Source organism: Phodopus roborovskii, unplaced genomic scaffold (genome assembly GCF_943737965.1).
Source record: "Phodopus roborovskii unplaced genomic scaffold, PHOROB, whole genome shotgun sequence".
Taxonomy (NCBI): Eukaryota; Metazoa; Chordata; class Mammalia; order Rodentia; family Cricetidae; genus Phodopus; species Phodopus roborovskii.
The window spans coordinates 10,649,454-10,655,212 of record NW_026126416.1 but is presented as its reverse complement, the minus strand read 5'-3'; positions in this window follow the sequence as shown (position 1 = coordinate 10,655,212).

The following is a 5,759-nucleotide window of genomic DNA, read 5'->3' as shown; positions in this document are numbered from 1 at the left end:
AGGGTTTTCATTTTTATTATATTCATTCATTCATTCATTCATTCATTCATCGTGTGTGTGTGTGTGTGTGTGTGTGTGTGTGTCACACCATGCCTGTGGAGGGTAGGGAACAGCTTGAGGAAGTCAGTTGTCTTCTTTTACCATGTGGGTTCAGGGGACTAAGCTCAGCTAGTCAGACTTGTTGTGAAGAGCCTTTACATGCTGAGCCATCTTGCTGGCCCAGAAAAGCACTATTACAAGAAAAACTCAGGGTTGGGGGCTCAGCAGCTAAGACTGTGTACTGCTGTTGCACAGGACCCAAGTTTGATATGTGTGTTGCACAGGACCCAACACACGTGTCAGCTGGCTCACTCCAGCTGCAGGGGATCCAACACCCTCTTCTGGCATCATCAGGCCCCTGCACACATGAAATACACACACACATATACATATACATATGAATAATTTTTAAAAGAATACACACATTAATATTTGGAAAAAAAACACAGGAAAGTTACAAAAAAACCAGTATTACTTGCACCCTATTAGAGTTCCAGCTATCTTTTTTTTTTTTTTTTTTTTTTTTTTTTTTTAGTTCCATCTATTTTGTGAAATAAAATTCTCTATCTTGTGGGGGAGGAAGCTAACATTGGCTAACTATGGAGGAGAGCCTGGGTAGATGCTGGACCAATTTGGGGTGCCTTACTTCTCCACATATATTATTATAATTAGTTTAAAAATAACTTCTTGGAACGTCACATAATTTGCAGTAACTGATATACTCCTTTAATTCTAAAAAGTAGGTCCTTTATGAGAGTGCGTGCATTCTGTGGACTTCAGCTTTTTTGTTCTTGTTGTTTTCTTACCTCTGAGAACCCATCAATCTGGTCCCATTGCCCTACCTTGGAGACCTCTGAATGAACCACATCGATTACATGATCTCACTGCTATTACTGGAAATGCCCAGAGGTCACACCCTCTGTGCCAGTCACATGTGACAACTGGCCCTGTTGCTGCAGGTGGCACGTTCTAGTGCCATTCACACTCCAGGGACCCCTATACCAGACTGAGCTGCATTTCTGAGGAATCCAGATCTTCATCTTGTCTCTGCCTCTTTAGACCTTGTTACTCTCACTTCCTTATTGGTTTCTCCCACAGCCTCCTTCAATAAGTCACCTGTCGTCCCAGAAGCCCTGTTCCGTCCTATTACTTCTAGGAGCCAGTCTATGACATCTAAAATGAGTCATACTGCTGGACTCAATGGTAGATTCCTTTCTCCAGAATGAACACCCAGGAGGACAGCCGCCTAAAATCAACATCAGCCAGCACTCCTTCTGTGTGTTGACAGAACAGTAACCCAAAACTGGCACTCCTCAATAGAGCATGTCAGAGCTCACAGGTTCAATCCCCACCACCGACAGACACAAGGCTTCAGAGCCATCACCACCAGGACTAGTCCTCAAATCAAGCCTGAATACATTGGCTGAACTGCCTGACACATGGCTGAGTAGGCCAGGCCTAGCTAGCAGGATTGGGATGAAGTTGGGGTCAGAAAGTCAAGAGTGGACATCCAAGCTGAATATGATGGGTGCCTGTAATCCCAGTTGTCACCCTGGTCTACGAGACCCTGCCTCAAAGGTGCTCGGTGGTTGAGAGAATATGTTCCTCTCGCAGAGGACTGGAATAACATTTATACACATCAAATAAAAATGAATTACTAAAAGTGAAGTTGAGGGGCCAGAGAGATAGATGACTCAGTGATTAAGAGTAGTTGTCGTTCTTGCACAGGACCCGGGTTCCATCTCAGCCCCCACATGGCAGCTCACAACTGTAACTCCCGTTCCAGGGGCTTCAATGCTCTCTCCTGGCCTCTAATGGCACAAGGATGCAAGCAGTGCAAGGACAAACATTCAGGCAGAGCACCATACACATAAGATTTTATGGTTTCAGTGAGAATGGCCACCACTGACTTAGTTAAATGCTTGCTTGGACCCTCATTGGTAGAAGTTTGGCAAGGATTAGCAGGTCTAGCCTTGTCAGAAGTGTCACGGGGGTGGGCTTTGGGGGTTCAAAAGCCCATGACACTTTTCAAATGTTCTCTCTCTCTCTCTCTTTCAAGGATGTAAATTCATAGCTACCGAACCAGCATCATGTTTGCCTGTCCGTCTGCTGCCACGTTTCCCACCATGATGGTCATGGACTCCATAAACACTTTATTCTAAACATTGTCTTGGCCATGGTGTCTTATTAAGACAAGACAATAGAGAAGTACCTAAGACAGGGAGTTGGGGAGATAGCCCAGTCAGTTATATGTCTGTGGAACAAGCCTAAGGACCCAAGTTCAACCCCCCAGCTGCCACATTGGGGAAATAGAGAAATAGAGACAGTTGGATGATAACCAGAGCTTACTGTCTAGCCTGGCCTAACTGGAAAGCTCCAAGAGCCAATGAAAGAACTTACCTTTAAAAACAAGACACTTGAGCAATCCTCAGGGTCACCTCTGGCCTAGACAACTATACCTTCAAAAACACCTCAACTCTGATTTTTTTTTTAAATAATTTTTATTTCATGTGCTTTGGTGTTTTGCCTGCTTGTGTGTCTGTGTGAGGGTATTGGGTCCTCTGGAACTGGAGTTACAGACAATTGTGAGCTGCCATGTGGGTGCTGAATCCAGGTCCTCTGGAAGAGCAGCTCATAACCATTGAGCCAGCTCTCCAGTGCACTCCTCCTTTTTTGAGACAGGATCTCTATGTCATCTTGACTGTCCTAGACCTTGTTACAGAGATCAGGCTGGTCAAGAGCTCACAGAGATCTGCCTGCCTCTACTCTCCAAGTGCTGGAGGGCTGGAACTAAACGTATACTCTACCATGTTGTCAGGCCAAAATACATAAACAAACAAACAAACAAATAAATAAATATCAAGAGAGAGATGATTTTGTTTGTCATGTAAAGACTACAAGTTGCCTATCATAATCCATTCCCTCCAATTTGTCACATTTGAGCTTTGTTGAGGAAGTTATACACCCCCCCCCCAGCTGATGTGACTATGTCCTCCCCAAGGATCCCCCACAAGGAAGTATAAAAGTCACATACGGCAAGTACCTTCACACAGTGAGAGGGACCTTTTCCAGACGTGTACAGACACGGATAGCTCTCGCCTATAGTTCATCAGCTTCTGGGTTTATGGCCTGAAGACTGTTTCTGACTGATGACTGCAACCCTCCTGTTGGGAGGAAGGGGGGGCTCCAAGCACAGCAAGTATACTTAGCCAGTGCAATCATGGACAAGTTGGAAAGGCCCAGAAACAACACTGGCAGAAGACCTCAATCAATGATGGATGCGGAGTTCATCGGGTTTCCTCTACCTACCCCTCTAGAGGGCAGCCAGACATGCATCCTTCCTCCTAGCTCTCCAGTTGCCCCAGCAATACCTTTCTAGCTTCCGTGTCCTTTACCAACCATCTTTCCTTCCTATCACTCTTGCCCAGTCCCTACAGATGCTTCCTGAAATTACCTCCCGATCCCCTGTAATCTCAGCACTTACCTTAGAATTAGTTTCTTGTAAAACCAAATCCAACCACTGTTCTATTGGCTTCAGCTAGCATGTATTAGCAACATCCTAGGACATGGCAGAGTGACACAAGGCAAGAAATCAGGGTCCCTGATACGCCACACAATTAACTGGGCATCTTTGTAGCAGAGTTGTCTGATTTTTTCCTAAAGAATTTGATTATTCTTAAATTGCATTGTGTATGCTCACACAGTAGAGTAGGTACTGGTGGAGGCTAGCTTTGTGGGTGCCAGGGACCAAACTCTAGGCCTCAGCAGGAACAGATAATGTGCTTAACTTCTGAGTCATCTCTCCAGCCCCGAGCTGCCTGATCCTAGTCATTCCACCTGCCCAGCATCCGTTTTTCCTTTGAGTCCCATCACCCTGGTTTTCTGCTGGGGAGCTACTTTCTTCAAACTGTGGCTAATCCGCTCACTACACCTGATTCAGGGGCAGTGGAAGCATGTGCCTCGGACCTAGGCGAGAGAGCAACGCATGAGCCAGAGCACAGGGATGTTTCAGGGCGGGTCCCAGAACCAAACTCACCACCATCTCCGGTAAGAAGGGGAACTGTCCTCTATACTACTATGTGGTGGAACAGAAGTCTTCAAGCCACTCTGATTTCTGTGCCTTTCTCTGCATGGTTCCAGTTGAACCTGAAACCTTTTCTCCACTCTGAAGGAAGAATGAGGAAAAGAGGCGTTTGGACCAGATCCGAGGACCTGAAGGTCTCTGCACTGACTCCCAGAAACGGGGTTGCTGACCCCTGGGGTGCCTTACAGATGTTCCAGATGACAGTGAGGGGCACTCAGGTTAGTGACTGGCACGTCACTAGTGCTCCCCAGATCTCTCTTCCAGAAGCAAAGCTGTGGTTGAGAGAGAAACGGTAATGTATCTCACGTGTTCAGCTCTTGACATAAAGCCTGGCTCTGAGTATGGGAGAGAAGAAAGCAGAAGGTGTGATGGAGGGAAGAGAGAGAGCAAAAAGGGGAAGGATGGAGGTACAAAGAGAGGAAATAAGAAAATGGCCATGTTATTCAAAATTTCCCCTAGACCAAGGAGCCCAGCCAAGGCCTAGAGACAGGACTAGGGAGTGAAAGGCAAGGACAATATGGGCTGGTAGTCGCTTCCCAGTCAATCCTGGGGAAGTTGGCTGCCACATAGGCTGTCAAGACTTTCTTGGCTGAGGGACTTCCCAAGGGAGGGTCTGGGTCCTTCCTGCTGCACAGTAGCCATGGAAACCACCTCCTTACCCACTCAGCTTGCAGCTTCCCTTTTCCCTCTGATGCGTCCAAAGGTAGACTTGACTGTTAACCTCTCCCACATCTAGGAATGGAACTCCAAGGCAAGGAGGGAGGGAGGTGTTGCTCAAGGTTTCTGCATTCCCTGTCTGGCTCCCTGAAGGAACCCTGTCTGCTGCCCAGCCTCCCAGTAGGTATGCCTCAACAGGTGTACTTCATGCCTGGGCTAGTTTCTCATGCTCCAGGGTTTGTCACATGCTTCACCTAGGGCCAGCCTCCAGGGAGGAATCAGGGCCCTTCATCCAACAAGTCCTAGCTCATAAAGCCAAAGACCGAAGGAACCCAAGAGAATGATGAGCTCCCAAACGTTGTGCCTCCAGGCCCATCTGTCCACGAACCAGCCTCTTGGTGCTGGTTTCATCCCACTGGCAGGGTTTGCCTCTAAATCCTCTCCACTAAGACAGAACCAGGTAACTGAGTCCAGTGTCAGGTAGACCCTCAACAGGATAGCTGAAACTCAACACTATTTTGTTTTTTAAAGAGAAGTTTCACATGAACATTTCATTTATTAAAATAGTTTCTGTAAACTCTTTCAGAAGAATATACATTTTCCTTGCTTGAGTAGCATTTCAAGGCACCATAAGATGATGGTCTCTTTAAGAGCATCCCTCTATTCACGTTCGAAAATTCCATTAAGAAAAAAAAAATACACTTAACGTACACACACACACACACACACACACACACACACACACACAAACCCGTACCTGATCTCAGCCACCAACAAAACACACACACAGTACAGGGCCTGTTGTGGCAAAACAATTGACAGTTTTAGAGGTGCATCTTACTATTGATGTCCCAAAAGAAAAGAGAGGTGGGCTGGACACTTGTCACTAAAGAGAGCCAGCAGAGGAGCAGAGGAGAGGTACGCCTCAGAACCAAAAGTCCGAGTAAACACTGGGCATCTCTCCTCCTCTTTCTCCCGC